The sequence below is a fragment of the Lotus japonicus genome, chromosome 5 (genome assembly GCF_012489685.1).
Source record: "Lotus japonicus ecotype B-129 chromosome 5, LjGifu_v1.2".
NCBI lineage: Eukaryota > Viridiplantae > Streptophyta > Magnoliopsida > Fabales > Fabaceae > Lotus > Lotus japonicus.
Genome location: NC_080045.1, coordinates 35774500 through 35786958, shown reverse-complemented (window position 1 = coordinate 35786958; position 12459 = coordinate 35774500). Strand labels below are relative to the sequence as shown.

Sequence of the window (12459 nt, the reverse complement as noted above, 5' to 3'; positions counted from 1 at the left end):
TGGCATTGGTTATTCTAAACCTTCTGAAGTTGCTCCATCATCTCTTAAGAAAGGAACTTTCTCTATGTCAAAATATCATGCTCAAATTCCTTTATATTATCCTGTTGAAAGACCCAAAGTTGTCAGAACTTCTGGGCTAACTAACAAGAAAAGACCCAGAAAGTGGGTACCTAGGGATAAGATTATATATGTTGCAGATATCTTCAATAGGTCCATTGAAACTCCAACCATGGAACCAGGACAGTGGATGCAGGCAACACATGACGGGAGAAAGACATATGTCCCAAGATCCTAAACTTGAACCTGAAGGTAAAGTTGATCTTGGAGGCATCAGTAGAGTAAGATTTGGTCAAGGAATCATTGGTTTTTGATAAGAACCCCTCTGTTAATAATAAGCTTGACTCTGACAAGTCAAAGCTAGCTGAAAAATCTTGCAGAGATGAGCATGACCTGTTGTTCCTTTGTTGTCATCAATTTTGTTAAAAACAACCTGATGTCCTAGCCGATGTTGTGACATCTGCCTTGATGAAGGCCAGGACATCCGCCCCTGCTGGCATGCAAGTGGGTCCCTTGTGGTTATGCTTTATGGTATGATTTGTGCTTACTTGAAGGTCAAGTAACTGTGTGTTGGGAGCCAGTTGCGGGTTGTTATTGTTGAAGCAAATCTGTGATTAAAAAGATTTGTTTCTATTTTTACTTGTTGATCACTCATATCAGATCTTGAAAGATTCTCTGCTGATATGAGTTGGATCATAGTGTTCTTCAGCCCAAATAAACCCTAGCCGCCTCTGCTGAAGTATATATTGACAAAGACCTGAAGCTTGAAGTTGATCGAGAGAATTACCTTGAAGATCAAGTGTTCTTAAGAGTGTAAGTTGTTCTTTGTCTTTGTTAGTTGTGAACTCGTCTTGCTCACTGATTCTATAAAGTGAGACTGAGTTCTGTGTTGTGTTTGAGTGTCAAACAAACTCTGTGTTATTGTTGTTCACCAATCACTGTGGCAGTGATTGAGGAAAAGTGAGAGGGGCTCTCATACTTAGGCTGTGGTTCTAAGTAGAATACCACTGGGTAGATTAGGTTAAGAACAATGAACTTGATGTGTTCATGTGGGTCTGTAATACCTAGTTCTTGAGATAGTGGAATTCCTTTTCATTGGGCGAAAGCTAACCAGACGTAGGTGTAGTTTCACCGAATTGGGTTAACAACTTCATGTGTCTTGTTTCCTTTTAGTTGTTTGTTGTTTTGTGTTCAGGTCTTTCAGTTGTATGATGTTCTAATCGATTGTCCCAGCATCGTGCAGGACATTTGTTCTAAGGGATCTAGAATTTCAATTGGTATCAGAGCAGGCACCCCTGTTCTATGTGGGTGAGCTCCAGGGAGATATTTTCTTGATCTCATGGACAATAAGGAGGGAGGATCGATCAACAGGCCACCAATCCTGGATGGCTCCAATTATGATTACTGGAAGGTTCGAATGATAGCCTTTCTCAAGTCTATTGATATCAAAACTTGGAAGGCTGTTGTCAAAGGCTGGAAGCATCCTGTCAAAGCTCAAGCAGAAGGAAGTACATCTACTCCTGAAGAAAAACCTGAGGATGAATGGACAAGTGCTGAAGAAGAAGCTTCTCTGGCAAACTCAAAAGCAATGAATGCTATCTTCAATGCTGTGGACAAAAACATGTTTAGATTGATTAATACTTGCACTGTTGCCAAAGATGCTTGAGAGATTTTGAAAACAGCACATGAAGGTACAACCAGGGTGAGGATGTCTAGACTCCAGATGCTTACTACTCGTTTTGAGAACTTGACAATGACAGAAGATGAGACTATTTCTGAATATCACATGCGTGTGCGTGATCTGTCAAATGCTTCATTTGCTCTGGGAGAACCTATGTCAGATGAAAAGCTTGTGAGGAAAATCTTGAGGTCTGTAACCAGCAAGTTTGCAATGAAGGTCACTGCTATTGAAGAAGCTCAAGATATCAGCAGTTTGAAATTGGATGAGCTGATTGGTTCTCTGCAGACTTATGAGTTAAAGTTGGGTGAAAAACCTGAAAAGAAGACCAAAAGCATTGCTTTTGTATCCAACACCACTGAAGGAGATGATGCTGATAGTGAAAGTGAGAATCTATCTGAAGCTCTAGCCCTTCTTGCTAGAAAATTCAACAGAGCTCTAAGGAAGATAGACAGAAGGACTAGGCCAAATGTCCAGGACATTAAGTCAGACAACTATAAAACCTACAATTCCCAGCGAAAGGTCAAAGAAGAGGACAAATCAGGCCAAAACAAGGGTGTTCAGTGTCATGACTGTGAGGGTTATGGTCACATTAGATCTGAGTGTGCAACCTACTTGAAGAAACAGAAGAAAGGCATGGTAGTGACATGGTCAGATGAAGATACTGAGGATGAGGAAGAATTATCTGTCAACAAGGTTAATGCTTTCTCAGGGGCTGTCAATGACTCAGATTCCAGTGGTGATGAAATGACATTTGAGGATTTGGAAGAAACTTACAAACTCCTACATGTTAAATGGAAGGAAACTTGCAAACATCTGAAGGAGCAAGAAGATGAGATGAAACAAGTTAAGACTGAAAATGAAAACCTAAGGGAGACCATTGATAAACTGCAAGATGATTTGGATAAATGGAACTCAAAATTAAAGGATGTTGAAACTGTTGAAAAAGCCAAGCTTCTGTTAACCATAGCTGATCTTCAAGAGAAAGTAGCTACATTGACAGCCAAACTGGAAAATACCTACAAGTCAGTGCGTATGCTGAATAGTGGATCTAATATGCTTGAAGAGATTCTGGAAGAAACAAGCAAGCAAGGAAAGAGTGTTAAAGGCATTGGTTTCAGTTACCAGTCTGGGAGTAGAGGAAATCAGAAAGCATCAAGGAAGTTTGTAAGAGCTAAAGAAAACTCTGAGTTTAAAAACCCAGAGAACTATCAGAGGTCAAGCCCGATGTCACAACATATGCCTCCACATCCTACTACTCAGAAGGCTACTGCTCAAATTCCATGGAGATGTCATTATTGTGGTAGGTTTGGTCACATTAAGCCCTACTGCTTCAAGCTATACAGATATCCTCAGATCCAGAAGGTTCTCAAGACATCTAAGAGAGCTTGGGTACCCAAAGGAGAAGTTTCATGTCTTATAGCACACACATCTTTTAGAGTCTCATCAAGTGAAGACTGGTATTTTGATAGTGGCTGCTCAAAACACATGACTGGGAATAAGGAGTATCTGGAAAATCTCAAGGAATACTCCAGTAAATCAGTCACCTTTGGAGATGGGGCTAAAGGAAAAATCAAAGGCATTGGGAAGTTGGTAAACACTGGATCTCCTAGTCTGAACAACGTTCTTCTTGTCAAGGGGTTGACAGCAAATCTAATCAGTATAAGTCAGTTGTGTGATCAAGATCTGGATGTGAAGTTTAGCAAGACTGAATGCATGGTTACCACTAGTGATCAAGAGATTGTGATGAGAGGTGTCAGGTCCAAAGACAATTGCTACATGTGGATTCCACAAAAGAAAGCCCAAGTGTCTAGATGTTTGATATCAAAAGTGGATGAGTTGAATCTATGGCACCAACGTTTAGGTCACATCAATCTCAAGAGTATGCAGAAAGTTATCTCTAAAGATGCTGTACGAGGGCTACCAAAACTGAAAATAGATGAAGAAAAGATATGTGGAGAATGCAAGATTGGAAAGCTGACCAAAACATCTCATGCAAAGCTTCAGCATCCAACTACAACAAAAGTCCTTGAACTTCTTCACATGGACTTGATGGGACCCATGCAGGTAGAAAGTCTAGGAGGTAAGAAATATGTTTATGTCTGTGTTGATGATTATTCCAGGTTCACATGGATTGACTTCATGAAGGAAAAATCAGAAACCTTTGACATATTCAGAAGGCTATGTCTGAAACTTCAAACTGAGAAGAATTGCTCTATAGTAAGAATCAGAAGTGATCATGGAAGAGAGTTTGAGAACTCCAAATTCTCTGACTTCTGTGATTCAGAAGGAATAAGCCATGAATTCTCAGCTCCAATTACACCTCAGCAGAATGGAATTGTTGAAAGGAAAAACAGGACTCTTCAAGAATCCACCAGGGTTATGCTTCATGCAAGGAAGATTTCCAACAAGTTCTGGGCGGAAGCCATGAACACAGCCTGTTACATTCACAATAGAGTAACCATTAGAGCTGGAACCACAGTCACTCTATATGAACTCTGGAAAGGAAGGAAGCCAACTGTGAAACACTTTCATATCTTTGGGAGTAAATGTTATATTCTGGCTGATCGTGAACAAAGAAGAAAGCTAGATCCTAAGAGTGATGAAGGAATTTTCATGGGATACTCTACAAACAGCAAAGCTTACAGAGTGTACAATTCCCGAACAAAGGTAATGATGGAATCTGTAAATGTCTCTATTGATGATCAACCAAATGAAAGAGAAGACACTGGTGCAACTGAAGATGATGATGGTCCACATGTCACAGCCGATGTCCCAACTATTGACCTCGACATTGAATCAGAAACCAGTTCTGATGAGCAAGATCACCAGATGACCCCTGCAAATAAAGCTCCATCGATCAGAATTCAAAAGAATCATCCTCAAGAGAATATTATTGGTGACCTCAAAGAAGGAGTTACTACCAGGGCTAGAAGCTACATTGCTCATGAATGTTTTATATCCAAGGTAGAACCCAAGAATGTCAAGGAGGCTCTGACAGATGAATACTGGATAAATGCTATGCAAGAAGAACTTGATCAATTCAGAAGAAATTAAGTATGGGATCTCATTCCTAGGCCTGAGGGAGTAAACATCATAGGAACCAAGTGGATTTTCAAGAACAAGTCAGATGAGAATGGTGTAGTAACTAGAAACAAAGCAAGACTGGTGGCTCAAGGATATACTCAGATTGAAGGAGTAGACTTTGATGAAACCTTTGCTCCAGTGGCTAGGTTGGAATCCATAAGACTTTTGCTTGGTGTTGCTTGTCTTTTGAAGTTCAGATTATTCCAAATGGATGTCAAAAGTGCTTTTCTAAATGGTTATCTGAATGAGGAAGTTTATGTTGAACAGCCAAAGGGATTCACAGATCCACATCATCCTGAACATGTCTACAAACTCAAGAAAGCCTTGTATGGATTAAAACAGGCTCCTAGAGCTTGGTATGAACGTCTTACAGAGTTTCTGGTGAGCAATGGTTATTGCAAGGGAGGAATAGACAAGACACTATTTGTGAAAAATGAAAGAGGAAAACTCATGATTGCACAGATATATGTTGATGATATTGTATTTGGTGGGATGTCGAACACGATGGTGGAACATTTTGTCCAACAAATGAAGTCAGAGTTTGAGATGAGCTTAGTTGGTGAATTGAACTACTTTCTGGGACTTCAGATCAAACAAATGGAAGACTCAATGTTTATTTCCCAGAGTAAGTATGCTAGGGGCATCGTCAAGAAATTTGGACTTGAAAAATCTGGACATAAAAGGACTCCTGCTGCTACACATATCAAGCTGTCTAAAGACAATCAGGGAGAGGATGTTGATCAAAGCTTATATAGAAGCATGATTGGAAGTTTGTTGTACCTCACTGCTAGCAGACCTGACATTACCTTTGTTGTTGGTGCTTGTGCAAGATATCAAGCTGCTCCAAAGACCAGTCATCTCTTACAAGTGAAAAGAATCATTAAGTACATAAATGGTACTTGTGACTATGGGATTCTTTATACAAATGATACTAATTCTTCTCTTGTAGGGTATTGTGATGCAGATTGGGCAGGGAGTGCTGATGATAGAAAGAGTACATCTGGAGGGTGTTTCTTCTTTGGAAACAACTTAATTTCTTGGTTTAGCAAGAAGCAAAACTGCATGTCTTTATCCACAGCTGAAGCTGAATATATAGCTGCTGGAAGCAGTTGTACTCAGCTTATTTGGATGAAGCAGATGCTCAAGGAATACGAAGTTGAGCAAGATGTCATGACATTGTACTGTGACAATTTGAGTGCTATCAATATTGCCAAGAACCCTATACAACATAGCAGAACCAAACACATAGATATCAGACATCACTTCATCAGGGAATTAGTGGAGGATAAAATTGTTACTTTGGAACATGTCCCCACAGAGAGACAATTGGCTGACATCTTTACCAAACCCTTAGATGCTGCTACATTTGACAAATTAAGAGGAAATCTTGGGATTTGCCTCTTCGAAGAAGCATAGCAATTAAAGCCCCTTTTCTGTCTAACGGCTAGTTTCCTCGTAACTACCATTAACTGCCGTTGTGACATCATTGCTTCCTTCTCACTCAACTGCTATATAATCATCACCAATGCCTTCATCACAATCTCACCACAAGTTGCCAATCTTGCTCTAACAATTTCTGATTCTCATCACTTACATTTCTCTCAATTTCTTGTTTTTGTTCGTTTGCTTTACCAGTTCATCATGTCTTCAAGCAAGAAAGAGTCTGTGAAAGGAAAGATAGAGAGAACTGCTGGTGGTGCTAGGGTTATGGGTTTGCACACAAGTTCTTCCTCTCAATCTAAGAAGAACTCAAGAACTCCTTCCAAGAAGCACTACAAGTCTCGTGCAACCCCAATGCAAAACCCAGAAGCCCCTGTGCCTGAGGAAGTCTCCAATACTTCTGTCTCTGCAAATGTTGAAGACGATGTCGCGACATTGTCTGATCAGCCTGCCAAGGAAGTTTCACTCTCAAAGGATTCTTCCTCTTCATCCAAGAGTTCTGATTCCAAGGCTGCAAACTCAATGGATGTTTTGTCAGAGGAATCGATGAAGACCCCTCCCATTGTTCATGATGTCTCTGATGATGAAGATTCAGAGGATGTGCCTCTGGCGAGTGTTGCTGCCAGAATGCTTAAGCGAAGAAGAGCATCTGTTGAAGAAACCCCTGTTGTCAAGAAGAAGAAAACCAAGATCACTACTGGATCTTCAAAATTAAGGGCAACCGCTGCGTCACGAAAAGGCAAGCAGAAAGCTGTGGAATCATCAGGGAAGAAAGCCAAGAAGACTACTGGGATAAAGCATAAAGTTTCCAGAATTGATTTGGAGACTGAATCAGATGTTGAAGGCGATGTCCTGGACATCACTGCCTCTGAGAAGAAAATGTTCTCTGGTAAGCGTATTCCCTCAGATATTCCTAATGTTCCTCTAGATAATGTGTCTATTCATGCTCCAGAAAATGCCTTCAAATGGAAATATGTCTATCAAAGACGTGTTGCCAAAGAAAGGGAGATTGATTCTGATGTGTTAGCCTGCAAAGAGATCATTGCCTTGATAGCAAAAGCAGGGTTGAGGCAGACTGTGATGAACATAGGAAAATGTTATGACAAGCTTGTGAAGGAATTTATTGTCAATCTCTCTGATGATGTTAATAATTCTGCCAGTCCTGAATTCAGGAAAGTGTTTGTCAGGGGTAAGTGTGTGAATTTCTCTCCTGCTATCATCAACCAAACCCTTGGAAGAAGTGTGGTTGAATTTGTTGAAGAAGAACTTTCTCTGGATACGGTTGCTGAGGAATTGACTGCTGGAAGAGTAAAGAAGTGGCCTGCTAAGAAGCTTCTGTCAACTGGGGTTCTGAGTGTGAAGTATGCTATTTTGAATAGGATTGGAGTGGTGAATTGGGTTCCCTCTAACCATACGTCTGCTGTTTCTGCTATGCTTGCCAAGCTTCTCTATCGCATTGGGACTGAAATTGCTTATGACTTTGGCAACTTTGTGTTTTCCCAAACTTTGAAGCATGCAGATACATGTGCAGTGAAACTCCCCATCTCTTTTCCTTCTTTACTGACTGCTATCATTCTGAAACAACATCCTAATATCCTCACTGTTGATGATGTTCCTGTGCCTAAAGGCCCTCCCATCACCTTGGACCAATGGTTGTTCCTGGACCCTCATGTCCTGGACATTGATCTGCCATCCAGTAGGACATCTGTTCCTGCCTCTATGTCTGCCTCAGGCACTCACAGTGTCATTGCTGAACTTGAGGCCATTTCCAAGGAACTTCAAGAGACGATCAGGTTGCTGCTGCTAGGAAGATTAAGGTGGATGCTCTCATTCAAACTCTCCAAGGGGAAGCTGGTCAAGAGGGTGAGCATGCAGCTGATGCTGAGAGGGAAGGATCTGCAGAAAATGATGAGGAACACTCCTCTTCTTCTGGTGTTTAGTGCATCTCCTAGTTGATTTTTAGTTGGCCTTGGTTAAATTCTTTCCATCTTTGCCAAATTTGTGCTAAAAAGGGGGAGTAGTAGTTTGTTGTGGTTTGTTTTTTTTAAGACTTGGTATTCTGGTTATGTTATGTAATAAGTATGCAGCTTTGTCAAGACAAGACCAGTTCAGGAGATATTTTATGTTCAAGTGTTCAAGTGCTACAAGCTAGCTTCTGTTCAAGTAGTACCAAGTGTGCTTGCTTAGTTTGTACTGTGTTGCATATGGGTTCTATATACTTTATGCAGTGTTTATTTGGATGCATCTTTTGAGGGGGAGTTCCTCCATGTTTTGGCTGTTGTGGATGCATTGGTTTGAGGGGGAGTATTTCTGCTGCTGACTCTGATGATTTTGATATTTTTTCCCTCTCTGGTAGTGAAGTTGTTTTTAGTCAAAATTTGACAAAGGGGGAGATTGTTGTTCCTTTGTTGTCATCAATTTTGTTAAAAACAACCTGATGTCCTAGCCGATGTTGTGACATCTGCCTTGATGAAGGCCAGGACATCCGCCCCTGCTGGCATGCAAGTGGGTCCCTTGTGGTTATGCTTTATGGTATGATCTGTGCTTACTTGAAGGTCAAGTAACTGTGTGTTGGGAGCCAGTTGCGGGTTGTTATTGTTGAAGCAAATCTGTGATTAAAAAGATTTGTTTCTATTTTTACTTGTTGATCACTCATATCAGATCTTGAAAGATTCTCTGCTGATATGAGTTGGATCATAGTGTTCTTCAGCCCAAATACACCCTAGCCGCCTCTGCTGAAGTATATATTGACAAAGACCTGAAGCTTGAAGTTGATCGAGAGAATTACCTTGAAGATCAAGTGTTCTTAAGAGTGTAAGTTGTTCTTTGTCTTTGTTAGTTGTGAACTCGTCTTGCTCACTGATTCTATAAAGTGAGACTGAGTTCTGTGTTGTGTTTGAGTGTCAAACAAACTCTGTGTTATTGTTGTTCACCAATCACTGTGGCAGTGATTGAGGAAAAGTGAGAGGGGCTCTCATACTTAGGCTGTGGTTCTAAGTAGAATACCACTGGGTAGATTAGGTTAAGAACAATGAACTTGATGTGTTCATGTGGGTCTGTAATACCTAGTTCTTGAGATAGTGGAATTCCTTTTCATTGGGCGAAAGCTAACCAGACGTAGGTGTAGTTTCACCGAACTGGGTTAATGTAAGGCCCTAAGTTCAATTTGGAACAATTTTATGGAAGTTTGAATAAAATTGAAGTTTTTGGCTATGTTTGATAACTGGCAGATTAGAACTGTCAACTTGTGTGAATTTTTAGAGGGTCTTAACGACTTCATTTGGGAACACTTCCTTCATGAGAGTTGTAGCCCTTCAAGTCTAGAAAATTCTCCAAGTGGTTTCGTGTCGATCCGATATCTGTAGCTCCAGATATCCCCGTTTTAGTGAACGTAGTTCCGGCTGTACAGTGCCAGCGGGATTATTACATTGTTTTTCTTCTAAGTCCGAATTTAATTATGAATTTACCTTTGAGGGCTTAGGTTTTAGTAAGTTTCAGGTCTGATTAGGTAATTAGACTGGTGGGTTAAGGTTGGACTTGGGTCGGGCTTGTGGAAAACAAAACCCTAGCCCACTTGTGGGTTGCATGGGATTTTAGCCAAGGGGGGAAACCCTATTCTTCCACAATCAGAAAACAGAGATACACTACAGCACCTTCACGTGAAAAACAAAGAGAGAGCAGAAGAGAGAAAAGAGAGAACGTGTGAGAGAAGAGAAGGGAGCCGCCGCCCAAGCCACCACCATTGTCGCCGGTCACGCACGCGAGCAAGGGAGAGAGCGCGAGTAGAGAGGGATTCGCGAGGGAGAGGAAATAGAGAACGAGGACAGCAGCTTTTGAACCTTCTTTCCATCTCCAAACTTCTGTTTTTCCATCACCAAACAAGGTAAGGGCTGGTCTTAGGATCTTTTGGGTAGAATAGGGGTTATATCATGAGTTTTCTTGGAAAAATTATGATTCTTGCCATGCTTTGACATGATTTTATGTATGAACTTGATTGATGTGCTTGAGGTTTTGAATATGCGATGTGTGCTGGACTTTTCCAGGTCATATTGGGTTACACTGTGAACATGTTACTATATTTGATGCTGGTAGATGACTTAGAACCCTTAGAATAGAATGGCTTAAACGAAATTGATGGCAAATGCATTCTCTGTCAGATTTCTGTGCTGGACAGTAAACTTCAGGTCCTATTTTCACTTGTTTCTGGTCGTCAAATAAAGAAATGATTAAAATACAAATTGTAGATCTTCGAAAGAGCTTTCCAGGCATATAAAGATCATAAATTTTGGTCTAGTATTGTGTGTTGTAGGTCGTTTTGGGTAACTGTCATACTTGCTGTTTTTCCCTGTGTCGGACAGAAACTTTAAGGACTAATATCACCTAATTCTGGGACTCAAATGAACAAGTGTGTAACTAGAGAGTTGTAGATATTTAAAATAGCTTTCTAGAAAGGTATCATACGTGATTTTTGGTTGAAAGATGCATTCTGTGGCTCTATTTTTGTGAAAGTTGTTTCTGCTGTCAATATGTTGAAGTTGCGATGATATATTATGCATGAGTGAATGTTCTTGCGTTCCTTTACGTGGATTATATTTATTTTCTGAGTTAATGGTTCAAGGGTCGCTCACCTAGCCGTAATTCCCTTGTAACCCGTGAATGTTGTGTTGTGAAGGTTGTTGTATAAAGAGTATGATAAGACTCTAGGATTGATTTTAGAGACTTAACAAAGAGAAAAGTGTAATAAACTCGCTTGCAAGTAAATGTGAATAATTGGACATAGGTCTGGTGAGGACTATGGACCATGAGAACGATGGTACCTTGCACGCGAGGGTGTTTTGTGGGTTGTACGGTGAGTCCCCACGTGATTGGCTGACTGCGGTCGCCTTGTGATTCTGTGGACGGACGGTGAGTCTGGCGGACGGTGAGTCCCCCCACATGATTGAGGGTTGTACGGTGAGTCCCCTCCGAGATTTGTTCATCTGCGGATGATCGTGATTATGGCCATGGAAGTTTTGGTGGGTTGTGTGAAGTGAGATTCCGTTAGTAACTGACTCTTTCCCATAAAAGACATATAATGTACTTATATTATATATGTTGTTGTTGATTTTGTCATTATCATTCTTTTTGTTGGACCTGACCCTGCTTGTTTGCTATGTGTTTATTTGGGGGGGGTAGATGGTCGTGAAGATAATGGCGATGACTCATTCTTGGGAGTTGATGCTACGTGACGTGCCAATACCGGAGGACGACTACACTTCAGAGGAAGAGGAAGAGGCTAAGGAATAGGGTTTTGGTTGAGAGTCTTTTGTTTTCTGTTGGGGTTGAGAGTTTCCGAAGTGTTGGTATCGAACAATTTTATTGCTTAAATTCGAATGAACAAGTTTTGATGTAATCTTTATTTTCATTCAGGCCTTTGATTCGTACTCTTTACAGTTGGTTATTTAAAAAGTTTTACGATGTTGGTTACTTCCGCGTGTTTTTGGAAAGGTTATGTTTCAAGAGTTTTCGTACAATGAGAGGTTTGTCATTAATTGAAGATTAATAAGTGAATCGACGAAAACTCTTTACGAAAATGGGTTAATTAGTTACTGAGTAACACTCGAGAAATCGGGGCGTTACAGTTAACAACTTCCTGTGTCTTGTTTCCTTTTAGTTGTTTGTTGTTTTGTGTTCAGGTCTTTCAGTTGTATGATGTTCTAATCGATTGTCCCAGCATCGTGCAGGACATTTGTTCTAAGGGATCTAGAATTTCATGACCGTTTCAGAAAGAAACAAAGACTCAGAACTTGTCAAACCAGAAGCAACAACATCAGAAGATGCTACTACAACTTCTGACTTGCGTCATCAGAAGAAGAGTAGGTTCATAGCTTCTCATTCTGAAGTATCTGAAGATAAAATTTGTCCAGAATGAAGATGTCACCAGAACAACTTCTGCCCTCATCAGAAGATATACTAATCAGCAGCCAAGTATCCCTTGGTATTCCTTCTGAGGGGGAGTATTTCATCTTATGCTCTTATTATTTTTTTTTTCCACCTTCATTCTTTTTGCTTATGACAAAAAGGGGGAGAACTAATAGTATCTTGACAACTCCCTTATGTGATCAATTTCTATGCTCTAACGATACATTATGATTGATGTCATCTCTCTCAATGCTATGATACATCTTATGACTCAATTAACTCTGATCACATACTTC

General features: G+C 40.5%; 1 long non-coding RNA gene across 1 annotated transcript; it reads left to right on the top strand.

The window, feature by feature from the left end:
- The first annotated feature begins 9833 nt into the window (after window positions 1-9833).
- Window positions 9834-11679, top strand: LOC130720140 (uncharacterized). Its single transcript, XR_009012951.1, has 2 exons — window positions 9834-10145; window positions 11438-11679. It is a non-coding gene; the product is annotated as an uncharacterized LOC130720140 (long non-coding RNA).
- Window positions 11680-12459: the final 780 nt, after the last annotated feature.